This window comes from Vulpes vulpes, chromosome 1 (genome assembly GCF_048418805.1).
Source record: "Vulpes vulpes isolate BD-2025 chromosome 1, VulVul3, whole genome shotgun sequence".
NCBI classification, from domain to species: Eukaryota; Metazoa; Chordata; class Mammalia; order Carnivora; family Canidae; genus Vulpes; species Vulpes vulpes.
This window is the reverse complement of record NC_132780.1, coordinates 185,203,405-185,217,287: the sequence shown is the minus strand read 5'-3', so window position 1 is coordinate 185,217,287 and position 13,883 is coordinate 185,203,405. Positions and strand designations below refer to the sequence as shown.

The 13,883-nt window shown below is 38.3% G+C and overlaps 1 long non-coding RNA gene across 7 annotated transcripts in view; it reads right to left on the bottom strand.

Annotated features, from left to right (window-relative positions):
* The window catches only part of LOC112923172 (uncharacterized), an 895,045-nt gene that overhangs the window by 56,187 nt on the left and 824,975 nt on the right, over positions 1-13,883 (bottom strand). The gene's annotated exons all lie outside the window — the stretch shown is intronic.

Here is a 13,883-nt window from a genome sequence, read left to right as displayed (position 1 = left end):
CTTACATTTAAAATGATGCCAATGTCTTTTTAGAAGAGATGCTCAGAATAGCTGGTTGAGTGAAAGTCCTAAGGGAAACTGAATAAAGCATATTTTCTGTTCTGATCCAAAAACTTTGGAATGGCCACTGATGGCTTGAGATTTGGGCCAAAGTATCCTAACAATTAAGTTGATATATTGCTGTTATTGAACTGATACCTTCTGCCAGTATTAAAATATCATAAATGATTTTAATTTGGCTTATAAAAATCTGTTGATTTAATCCACCGTAGAACTTAATACAATGGATAATTCCAATGGCTATGTGATTTATCACAGGGTTTGGATATTTAGTTTTTCATCTATACCAACGATAATATATGATAGTATCACATTATCCTTGTTTTTGTTCCTACTCTCTCTCTCAGTGTTTTGACTGGAGCTATGCCAGCGGCTGTTTCTGAAGGAGGTGCCACTTTTGAGTAGAGTCTAGAGTCAGAGAAGCAGGGGGTAGGGGAATCTTGGCTCCATCACAAACTAACACAGTAGCTCAGTGCAAATTATTTAATCCCTTTCAGAGTTAGTTTCCTTAACTGTAAATTGAAGATAATAATTACAGTTCCCTCCCAAGATTGTGGTACAGCTAAAGGAGATGATGTGTACATAGCATTTAGCACAGTCTCTGGCATTTTGGGAGCACAACATAAACGCAAACTATTATTTTATGAATTATTATAAAATTATGATATTTAAGCTTGGCCTCACGTTTTTAATTTAAATGATCAAAATTTCCACAAAAAAATATCTTACAAAATCCTGGCAGATCAAGGCTAAGAGATAACTAGTAGGCAATAACGTGGTAGTTCGTTTCCATCATGTCAAAAATGACTGAAAATAAAACTTTATGGAAGAGTATATTTTTATAAAAATCTTTGCTTCAGACTTTTCTGATAAATATTCCTTTTGGCCTGAGAATTACATAGTTGATTTCTGTATGAAACTGAATATTTTTTTGAAAGTTAGGGCTAAATTAGTTGGGTTATTTTTGCATGATGAAAGCGTGAAAACAAAACACCTTTTTTGCTAAAATATTATCTGGTCCTCGTTTCAGCCCAGAGGACTGAAAATACTATGAAATTAAAATTTCAAATGTGGGAAGGAAATTCTATAATATTTGTTAATTCTAGCCCCAAAATGTTCAAAGTTATTTTTGCTTCAGAATCTGGAACTGAACATACACTTAACAATTTATTTCAATTCATACCGTTAGAAGTTTGCCCTGCCTATCTGGGCAGGTTTGAAGGTGTGTTTAAAGTATTTCTCCTTTCTTTAGAGAAAGTTGAATAAAGTGGTAAAAGGAATACGTCAAAACAGTTGTCGTTTAACACTGTTAGGGTATGCAGTTGTAAAATTTTTGAGGAAATACATTATCTATATTTTAAACTAAGACATCTTAACACCATGTCATCGGTGCTTGAGGTGAAGGTCTGCATATTAGTCACATTGTTCAGAAAAAGAACAAAAAGCATCTCATTATATAACACCCTTAACTAATTATCTGGGATCAAATAGTTTTACCCTGGATTCTCTATGGAACAATAGGATTATAATGATTTTTCTATATCAGGGGGAAGGAGGAGTTAATGCTGCAAGAGGGGCTGGTTGAGAAATGCCTCAGACACCACTGTCTTCCTGGGTGTGCAGTCAATGCAGTGGTGACCATTTGGACTTTTGTATTAATGGAAAATGTACTTTATATGGCTACATGGGATGGCACTGAGTAATTGTGGTAATGTGGCTTCACTTGCTCTACTTTTCTATTTCCTTATTTAAGCATCTTAAATTTCAGTAGAACATGAATTTAGCATACATCTTGCATTTGATTAGATCACATTTTATATATTTTATGCATTTTAATCCAAGTTTGGCTCTGTGAACCTTACCATCTGTCTGGAGTTGTCATTGCATTTTATTTTTAATTTTAATTTACCCCATTATATTTTTGACTAAAAGTGGTTTTATTTTTGGCAACTTCTTCACCTAGTGTCTTCTTTCCCTCCCTTCCATTTGTCATAATGCATCCAGAGAAGACCTTCTAAAACATAAATCTGATCACATTATTCCCAATTGAAACCCTTTGTCTTTATAACAAGTCCAAACTCTTTAATTAGACTCATAAGACCTTGCATCATCTGGGCCCTTTGAATTTATCTTTGCACCTTCCTCTCTTGCATCTATGTCCCTGTATTCCTTCCAATCCTTTTAGCCATGCTCTCTTTTGCCTCTGAGCCTCTCTAAATGCTCTTCCCTCTGCCTGGAATCCTTTCTCCCACACTCTGTCTCAATAGGACCTATTTCTTCCAAGAAGTATTAACTTACAACCTTACATTTTCCCCACACAATATAGTCTTATCCTCTGATTTCATGGATTAAGCAAATTGCATAAAGTCATACAATGTTATGTGAACTCCCTGCTATATTATACTCCAGAAGAAAACAGACACCATCTGCCTTATTTACCACTGGGGCTTCTACATCTAGTCTAGGGCCTGGGACATTATAGTGGCTCAGTAAGTATTTATTAAATGCCTGGATGGATGGGTAAGAAAAGCCACTACAAAAAAATGCTATACATATATTATCATTTTTACTACTACATATGTAAGAATTTAAAAAATAATCTATAGGTATAACTGAGGTCAAAATTACATGTAGAGTACAATCTATTTTATTCTATAGGTACAGCTACTAACTGTGAACCGTTATATTTTGTGGGCTAGTAAATGGTAAATGCAATAAAAATTATCTCAAATCATAATATGTTCTTTTTAATTTATTTGGACATTGTTATCTGAGTTTCAATTATTTATGATAATGCTTCATTGCATCTAAAATAAATAGTTAGAGATTTAAAAATCAATGCCCCAATTAGAAGCTTACTACACATTAATCTACAAAATTGCACAACTTTAAGTTTGTGACCAAAACACCCTATAAAAATGCCTGTAGGAATCAGGAAGTTTATGAAATAGGATTCAGACAGCTGCTAAATCCAAAATGAGAATGGCAGACCCAGTCATAGGTAAGGCCTTTAGAGAATGATCCTACGAACTCTGCTGAAAATGGATGCTGTTGACAGCTGCCAGCTTTTTCTCCTGGTAAAAGTCAAATTGTTGCTTAGCCATGGCTCCAAAGAAAAAATAACTATGAATTCTAGAATCATTCAAGAAGCCCCACATTTGAAAATATCACGTCTATTGGAATCAGATGGGGAACATTGATTTTCTATCATTTCTATCACTCTGCTACCGTTCCTATAGGTTCATAGTTTAAAGGGCAATATACTAGGCATTAAGGAGTTCACACATCTAACAGATATTTACTCAGCACCTATTATGTGATATATATACTATTCTAAGGGTTGGGAATACAGTGACGAATAAGACATGGAGAAAACTAAACAAAAAAGTAAATGCTGTTATTAAGGGAAATGAGGGAGACAAGAGCGATGGGGGCGGGGGGAGTTCCAAAAGGGAGTGAAGACCAAACTTAAGGTAGCTCATCTGGAATGCCTCTCACAGGAGGTAGCTTTTGAGAAAAGAATAAGAATAAGCAATCAACGAAGAAGCTGGGAAACACAGTTTAGGCAGAGGACGTGGCAAGTGCAAAGTTTCTGAAGTGTGGAAAAGGACTTGCTGTATTTGAAGATAAGAAAAGAGGCTAATGTGACTGGGGAATAGTGTGCGTGAGATCAAGCAGGAGAGGTACTCAGACGCCTGATGAGACAGGACTTATAGGAGTTTGAGTTTTATTAGAAAAGCAACAGGAGCTGTTGGAAGGTTTTATGCAAGGAAATAACATAATCTATTTCACATTTCGAAAACTCCTATTCTGTATGTGTATGAAAAATGGATAGCAGAGGAGCAAGAATGGAAGCGGGGAGACCTTTCTGGATGTTATCGCTGTGGTCCAGTTGTGAAACATGCCAGCGGAGATGATCAAAGATATATTTTAGAGGCTGAATTGATAGGACTTATTCAAGGAGTGGATGAGACAGAGAGAAGAATCAAGGGTGGCTCTCAGATTACATGCCTTAAGCAACTTGGTAGAGAATAGTCCCAACAACTTCAAGAGAGAGCTTGGAGATAGCAGGATTCAAGGAGAAAGGAAGGTTCAGCAGCTCCATCTTGGACATGTTAAGTTTAAAAGACATACAAACATAAAGTCACTTGCTAACTCAAAGATAGTCATGGCACAGGGATGTCTGGGTGACTCAGGGGTTTAGTGCCTGCCTTCAGTCCGGGGCATGATCCTAGAGACCCTGGATCGAGTCCTACATTGGGCTCCCTGCATGGAGCCTGCTTCTGCCTCTGCCTGTGTCTCTGCCTCTCTGCCTCTCTCTCTCTCATGAATAAATAAATTAAATCTTAAAAAAAAAAAAGATAGTCATGGCACATGGGAGAAACGCAGTAGGTGAAGCAAATCAGAGTTAGGTAATGAGTGCTTTGTGCCTATGTGTGAAAAATGCGTTACTTGCCCACTGGTAGAAGACTAGTGCTTTGGATTATTTGTTGTTTAGTAGTGACAGATTTACATCCAGAAGCTCTTGTGAACAACATCTGCACTCACAAGACAAAGATCAGGGACTTGGGGTGCTGTCGTAGCAGTGACATTTCAAGCACTGGCTGAAGAATCCCTCGAAGGTCCCTGACTAAACTCTGCTGGCAGAAGTCATTAGTGAAGCTCGATCTGAAATGCTTTCTACCTAACTGCCTCTTTAAAAAAAACAAAATCCTGTTCCTTTTAGTGCTATTCCAAAAAAAATTATCTATTGCCTTTTTAAAATCATGGATTTTTAGGAATATGCTTTTAAAAGAGCATCTGGTTTATTTCGCACTGAAAACTGGTGCTACGAAGTGAGAAACATGGATCAAGTCAGCACCAACACAGAGACTGTGAATAATTTATTTAATGATTGGAAAAATATATTTTATTCAGGTTATGTGCTACCGTTATTTGTTACTAAAATGCCTTGGTATGTACTGAAGGGCAAAATTTGGAAGACTTCCTCCCACCCCATCATCTCCAATATTATATTTCTTACATAGAAATTTCCCACAATAAGAAAGTCAAGGGAATGAGAAACATTTTTTTGAACTATTGAAGTTTTCACCGGGTCTTTCCCTTTTGCCTTCACCTATTACCCATGAAATAGGGCTCTGTGCTTAGCACTTTGGGATTGGGTGAAAGCAGAATTCACCTGAAAACAATTCCCATTAGTGAACTAGTGTTCCTAGTTCACTTTTAATTCCAAAAGCTTAAGTCAGTCTGGTGAAGTATCCTAGGGAGACACAGGTTGGAATCAAGAGAAGTCTCTTGATAAAATACCAAAAACTCAGTTCAATTTGGATTTTAGATGAATAACGGATAATTTTCAGTACAACTATGTCCCGAATGTAACATGGGATGTGCTTCAACTAAGAGAGAAAGAGAAAGAGAGAGAGAGAGAAGAAAGAAACAAATTATTTTTTATTTGAAATTCAAATATACTTGAACATCCTGTAATTTTTGTTGTTGTTAAATCTGACCACCATATCCTGAAGGAGACTTAGAAAGACGGAGAAACTTCCCCTTACTAAAAACAGAGAGGGAGAAAGGCTGGGAGTTTGGCCCTATTCTTGGAAAATGTGAGAGTACATGACAGCATGACAGGGAGGTCGAAAGACATCTAAAGAGAGTGACTGGCTGTCTAAGTAGTGTCTGCAGTACACAAAGTTAGGTAGATATTTATTAAGTTGACACTGTTATTATTTATCTTGTTCTGACTCTCTATACTAATATTTACTTCCCAGCCAATATAACTGCATGCCATTTCATTGACAATACGTTTCTGTCGCCTTCATACGTGAATGACAACTTCTCTAGCCTGCAGATCATTTGTATACAATCTTTTATACCTTAGAACTGGAGATATTACTCTTTTGTCTTCTGTCATCTAATGTTATAAGCAAACCTGGTGTGACTATGAGTTTTCTTCTTTTATAAGTAACCTGTTTGGCTTTCCTGATTATTTTCACCATTCATTCTTACTCCTTGGAGTTAATGACATTCAATAGGACGTGCCTAACTATTGGTACTTTCTAGTCCTGCAGGATGACCCTGCTTCCTAAGCCGATTTTGCCAAAGATCTATGCTTCTAAAAGCAACTCTCTTCCTGCCACCATCAGGGGCCTGCTCTCAGGTGACAGCTCAATAAATATAATTGGGTCTCTGTCTGTTCCAGAAGCCAATGTTCTCTGACATTCTGCTCTCTTCGACTGCCCCACTCCCTGAATATCAATTAATATTAGCTCACTTCCCTTGACAATGCAACCTCCCTATGCCAGTGGTACCAAGGAACTCTAGGCATACCATCATGAACAGCAGCCAAGTGCTTTAAGGCAAAAGTCTTTTTTTCAATTTTACTTACTTATTTTTAAATATTTATTTATTATTTTATGGAGAGAGAGAGGGCATGAGTGGGAGGGGCAGTTGGAAAGGGAGAGAGAATCTTATGCAGACACGAGGCTGAGCATGGAGCACCATGCGGGGCTCAATTACAGCACCCTGAGATCACGACCCAAGGCAAAATCAAGAGTCAGATACTTAACCTACTGTGCCAACCAGGCACCCTAAAAAATACTTTTTTAGATGCAGTTTTAGGTTCACAGCAAAACTGACCAGAAAGGACAGAGATTTCCCAAGGACCTTCTTCCCCCAACACATGTAGGGTCTCCTGTTGTTGTTGTTTTTTTCAACATTCCCCATCAAAGTGGATCTTTGTTACAATCTATGAACCTACATCAACACATCGTTACCACCCAAAGTCTATGGATTGCATAAGGAATATACAATACCCTAATATCTCTTACAATATACTATATACTCTTAGAGTTGTATATCCTATAGGTTTGGACAAATCTATAATGACATGTCCCCATGATTTGATTACCATACAGAGGGGCTTCACTGCCCTAAAATCCTCTGTGTTCCACGTGTTCATCTCACCCTTCCTTCCCTCTTCCCCCTGACAACCACTGATATTTTTACTGTCTCCATAGTTTTGCATTTTTCAGAATGTCATGTAGTTGGGATCTTACAGTATGTAGCCATTTCAGATTGGCTTCTTTCACTTAGTCATATGCATTTAAGTTTCTTGCATGTCTTTTAATGGCTTGATGGCTCATTTAGTACTGAATTATATTCTGCTGTCTGGATGTACCACAGTCTATTTATCCATTCACCTACAAAAGAATATCTTGGTTGCTTCCAAGTTTTGGCAATTATGAATAAAGCTGCTTAATAAAATATCTCTGTGCAAGTTTTTGTGTAGATATAAGTTTTCAACTCCTCTGGGTAAACACTAAGGAATATAATTGCTGGATTATATGGAAAGAGTGTGTTTAGTCCTGTAAGAAACTGCTAAACTGTATTCTCATCAGTAATGAATGAGAGGTCCTTTTGTCATTCTCAGTAGCAGTTGGTGTTGTCAGTGTTCTGGATTTGGGCCATTGCACAAGGTGTATAGTGGGCCACCTGCCTTTTCTGGACCTCTGCTCTTCTCTAAGTTGTCATAAAAGAGACTATTAGTTCAAATTAGCTTAGTGGTGGCTAAGGACACAAGTTAAGTTTCTCTTCCCAGCAGAAGGATCCAGTTAGATTATAAAAACAGAATGATAGGGATCCCTGGGTGGCTCAGTGGTTTAGAGCCTGTCTTTGGCCCAGGGCATGATCCTGGATTCCCAGGATCGAGTCCCACATCAGGCTCCCTGCATGGGGCCTGCTTCACCCTCTGCCTGTGTCTCTGCCTCTCTCTCTCTCTTTGTGTCTCTCATGAATAAATAAATAAAATCTTTAAAAAAAACAGAATTATATTAGAAGTGACATCTTTAGGTCTTTATCTTATATCTGGTGAATGAATAAAATGAGTGAGTGATAAAATGAATATAGATGGATGGATGAATGAATGAACTTAGAGAGCATCTAGCTCTGCCCTCAAAAGTCCTTATAGTAGATAATCTTTACAATCCTGAGATTCTATTACAAAAATCTCTTCCTACTCAAGGAAATATGTGCTTTTATTGACCTGCCAATGGGATGAGCCACTGCAGAAGCTTGTGCCTTCCTCATTCAAGCAAAGTTTATTACTGAGTTACAGTAAATCTTTAAAGGCCATGGAAAGAGTGTGCTCTTGCAAGATTCTCAAAACCAGCCTAGACTTGCTTCCTCAAAACACCCAAGTTTGCATTCATCTTACCAGAGTCCCAGGAGCCCACACTCACATGTGTTTTTGTTTTGGTCTTTTTTGCTTGTTTGTTTTGGGTTTTGTTTTTTTAGTAGTAAAAGTTCTGTGTTTATTGAACTAACAGTATCTGCTTCTGTCTTTTGTGCCCCCTCACAATTTTGAATGCTTTTTCTGTTGACTGCTAAGTCCTGCAGAATTTCACATGAAGGATGTTGTGCACTGAATGTATGTCCCTTCAAAATTCCCCTGTTGATACCCTTATCCCCACTGTGATAGTATTTGTAGATGAGGCCTATGCAGATAAATAATTAGGTCATGAGGGTGAAGTCCTCATGGTGGGATTAATGACTTTATAAGAAGACAGGAGAGAGATTGCTTCCTCTCTCTCTGCCATGCGAAGACAACAAGAAGACAGCCATCTGCAAACCAGGAAGAGGCCTCTCATCAGAACCCAACCAAGAGCTAGCACCCTGATCTCAAACTTCTTAGCTTCCAGAACTGTGAGACATCAATTTCTGTTTTATAAACCATCAAGCCTATGGTATTTTTGTTATAGCAGCCCAAACTACCCAAGACATAGGGCTTCCCTTGTGTTGCAAGAATATCTCTCTTGGAGTTCAAACTCAGAGATGTGCCCTGAACACTCAGGACTGAGCAGGCCCGGCTTGTCCTGTGTGGAACCTGATGTGACAGTCTCCACTGTCCCATCCACTTACTGCTGGATCTTTGGATCTGATATTACAGGAACCTCACATATTATGAGTCACCAATCACCAAGATGAGGACATAGGTGTCAGACATGACTGAGAACAATCTTCCTTGCCTGTTACCTCCCAGTGGAAGAATATTTGTTTCCTCAATGGTGAATGGTTTTAAATAACATTCCTAAATGATTCTTGGAAATATTTCAATATAAGGTAGTTATTCTAGTGAGTAGTAGAAGAGAAGATAGAAAAGATAAAAGCTATCCTTGTTAAATTCTCCCTCAAGTCCAAGGATGATAGAGGAACATAAAGATAGATTAGAAAATTGGGGTGGGTGACGGTCTTTCTCTGATCCTGGGAGTATTTCCCTGGCTAACACTAGACCCTCAGGATTATAAGACTGAGGATTATAACAGATGCAAGAAACTCACCTCACATTTAATCTGATTCCCAGGACTCTTAGAACAAAAAGTTAATTAGGCTCAGAGTCACTTCAACTCTTAACTTAGTGCAAGCTCATCACTACAGAAGAAACTGAAATCACAAAGGAACTAGTCCCATTAAAGATATGAAAAACACAGTATTCTCTGTAGCTACTCCTAGTGGTTCTTTTCCGGAAGAAGTAAATCCAGGAAAACTTTCCATTTCACAAAGAAGTTGGGAAATACTGGAAACTATGATGTAAGATCTAAGTGTGGATTTAGTGGTTAGTCCTATCTAAAAGTAGCTAGAATTATGCATCTCCCTATGTGGCCAACTGTTTCTATTATCTGTTGGTGAACTTATTAAATAATACATCATTTTCATATATAGTTAAAATTATTTAAGTCTTTGGTCCCGAACGCCCCATAACTCCTTTCCCTAGTCCCCTGTTCTTTTCCTGATTGTTCTTCTAAAGAAAAGAGAAGAAAGATAACATCTGGCTTGTGGGATAAGCCCCAGCCACTTTTGAGGCATTATTTTGGAGAAGTGAAGAAAGTGCAGCACAAGATATTTTTTTAAGAGTTGGAGGAACCAAGGCAGCCCCAGTGGCTCAGTGGTTTGGCACCGCCTTCAGTCCAGGGCGTGATCCTGGAGACCCCGGATCAAGTCCCACATTCGGCTTCCTGCATGGAGCCTGCTTCTCCCTCTGCCTGTGTCTGTGCCTCTCTCTCTCTCTCTCTCTCTCTCTCTCTCTGTGCATCTCTCATGAATAAATAAATAAAATCTTAAAAAAAAAAAAAAGAGTTGGAGGAGCCAAGAAATTGAGATGACAATAAGGAAGAAAGTCATCGAGGAATCTTTGCTCCTTTTCAAATAGACAGTCCTTTGTTGAACACATTAGTACACATTAGTGGATTTCTGGAGTTCATTTTTTTCTTTACTCATATTGAGGTTCTCCTCCTTCTGGGGAGTGAATTGAGGGAGAAGGGACGTTGTCATGGTTCCCAAACTTGTCTGCACGTTAGAATCACCAGGGCAGCTTGAAAAATAGCAATGGCCATGTCTCTTCCCTCACTCCCAGATATTGTTATTTAGAGGGTTTGGGATATGGCCTGCATTTTAGAGTGCTCAAATCCCTGTGTCATCTTTGCATTTACATGACTTGGGGCATCCCTTTCATAGTGGTATCTAGCCAGGGGCCAGGACTCATCAAAATCACCTGGGAGAGTTAAAAAAATAAAAAATAAAAAATAAAAAAAATAAAAAAATAAAAATAAAAATAAAAATAAAAATAAAAATAAAAATAAAAAAAGACTAGGAGGCCAGAGTCTATGTCCCAGACCTGAGTCAGAACCCTCAGATTAAAGGCCTCAGCTCCTCAAGTGATTTCTGTGCACACCCTGCTTGAGAACTGCTGGCAGACAGCAGTGATTATAGGCAACAGCAGTCTTCATTAGCATGGCTATTACCTGAATAAATAGACTGTAACAACTGCCTGGAGCACCTTCTTTCCTTCTCTCTAGGATTCCATGCCTCACACCCCCTTTTGCAATTTGGACTGAACATAATTCACTGCCTAAATGCTTTCATGTAAGACTCACAGCCACCTGACTATGGTCTGCTCTGCATTCCCTCAGGACGCACGTCGCCGTTCAGTTCTGTGCTGCCTCATTCTTAACATGCCCCATGTGAGCAAGCTCTCACTCCAGCTTAATTGAAAGCTTCCCGAGGGCAAAGGCTTCATTGTTTTCCTGGTTTGGACTCCATGTTACCCTTTCTCTATTGTCTAATGTAACGTCTTGGATGTTGCAAAGCATAATACAGACTTTGCACAGGTAGAGAGAAAGAAATGAGTTCAAGGGGCATATGACTAAACAGTTAAAAAGCATATTCATTTGTACCTAATTGTAGATGGAAACATTAAATTGATCATTCATCTTGTGAGTGACAAATGTTTACTATTTCAGAATCTCTGAACTTAACATTATCTGTATTGGGTTTTGTATTTTATAAAGAACTTCTAAAGTCACCAACCTATGTGATTGCTACCATAACCCTGGGAAGTAGGCAAGGCCATTTTGTAGATGTGTAGAGGTGTGGCCCAGAGGAGAGGTGGCCTGCCCAGGCCCCCGCTGAAGACTGGCAGAACCAAGTGTAAAACTGACTTTGAGTCCAGGTAGTTCATTCCCATCCCCATGACCTTACATGTACATGTCCTTACAGGACCATCTCCTGTTAACCCCTGACTCTTACATGTGCATCTTCAGGTCTCATCTCTGTCCTGAGATCCTCATAGCTAACTATATTTCAAAGAACCCCACCTGGGGCACCCGGGTGGCTCAGTCGGTGAAGCATTTGCCTTCAGCTCAGGTCATGATCTCAGGGTCCTGGGATCAAGCCCCAGGTCAGGCTCCCTGCTTGACGGGGAGTCTGCTGCTTCTTCCTCTGTGCTCTGCTCCTCCCCACTGCTTGTGTGCTCTTTCTTTCTCTCTCTCTCAAATTAATAAATAAAATCTTAAAGATAGAAAAAAAACAGTTAAAAAAAGAGAGAGAAAAAGAAAAAGAAAGAATGAGCCCCATCTGCATGGTCTAGAAAAATAGCAAACTCAATAGTGCTCAAAGGGAGACTTTATCAGGGATTCTCTTGCTTTTTTCCCAACTCCTAGGTTTCTATATCCCTTTTTAACAACTTTGCCATCTTCTCATTTCTTATTTCCATTCTTTCATCCACTTTTCTTACCTGATCATGTGCAAGACCCCATCGATTCAGTCCCAACAATGTCTCCCATCTCTGCATTCTTTCCCATACCCACTATTTTCCCACATAGGCACAACCACAGCAGTCCTCCGACCAGTTCCTGCCTTCAGCGTACTCCCTCCAATGCTTTCCTCTTGCTGCCTCCTAATCCTAAACCACAGATTTCCTTACTGCATTCTCTCGTTCGATGATCTTCTGTTCCTTAAAGAAAAACTCAAAAGTCTCTTAGGCCCTTTCATAGTCTGCCTATAAACAATCTTTCTAACATTAGTTTTTCACAGATCTTATTCCAGACACCTAGATGTGTTCCCTGTTTCCCTAAACAGGTCAGATGAGTTCATTTCTGTGCCTTTGTACACTTTGAAGGGTTTGGGCTCTCAGCCTAAATGACCTTTTGCTGTCCTGCATTCTCACCCTCTTTATTTTGAAAACCTACTCTGCTAGGAAAACCCAAGTTAAACAATGTTTCTTATTTGTGAATCTCCTTCCAATCTCCAGTTTTAATTCTGGCTCAGAGCAACTATATACCCTTTTAGTACTTTAATGTACTTCTCTTACTGCATTTAATTTGATGTCATGATTTGTATGTCTGCGTTGAGTGTGTGTGTATACATAATCCCACCTGGAATGAGGCTTCTTGAGAGCAAGATTCAAGATTCGGCCAACTTGAAACAAGACAGATCATAAATATTTATATGAACTTTTTTTTGTATTTTCCACTAATCAACACAATCTTGAATATATATAAGAGGCTAAATAATAGACTGAATTACAGAAGGACTCATGGTCCCATAGTGAGTTAGAATTGATGACTTCTAAGGTTTTAATTTCAATATTGAATAATTGTTTCCAATTTTATAATTGATGAGTCATTTAATAAAAATTTGCTTAATTAGAAATGTTTCTGGGACTCATATATTTTAATTAGTGGAAGAAATCTGCATATCACATACAAGACAGGTTCCAGCTCCCTCCCCTTGCTCACCTGCCCAGCAACACATCCACAGCCCATCAAGATTACACGAGTCAAGTCTTAATCAGTGAGACAGGGTCTGAACACAGGTGAAATACACAGAATTCATCATTTGCAATTCCAGCTTTACTGTTCTATTTAAAACACCTTTTCCCTTGTTAGCCCATTATAAATCAGTTCCACAATTTAAAAACCTGTAGCTCAGCTGAAAAAGTATATGATTTGTTAAAGAAGAGTGAATCAGGATTAAGTATTTTGAGATAATTTTTTTATTAAAAATGCAAAATGAATCATTGTAAATACCATTGCCTAAAAATACATTATTCTATTTGCAATTTGGTTTTGCTAGAGTTTTCTTTCTTTTCCTCTTCCCAAGAATTCTACTTTTGCCAAACCTTAGTTATTAAAACAAATGGAAACAATAGAAATAGTACTATGTTACAATCTTGAAGTTATTTTGATAAAGTGCTATTCTAATAACTATTCACAACTATATGCTTACTATATAGAATTTAACTGGACAGTAAATGTGAAAGAAAAAGAGCAACTTGCAAAATATTGATGGAACTTGACTGAAGTCTACATTTTTTTCAATCGGGCAAGTTTCTATTATTGATCTGTTATTGATATGCAGACTTAAAATCAATCTTGGTTTAGTACCAGATCTTGAAATGTCAAATTTCCTTCGTTGCTTGAGATATATACTTGACTTTCAGCTGTAGAAAACACTGTCATTAATAAATTCTGATTCCACAACAAAGT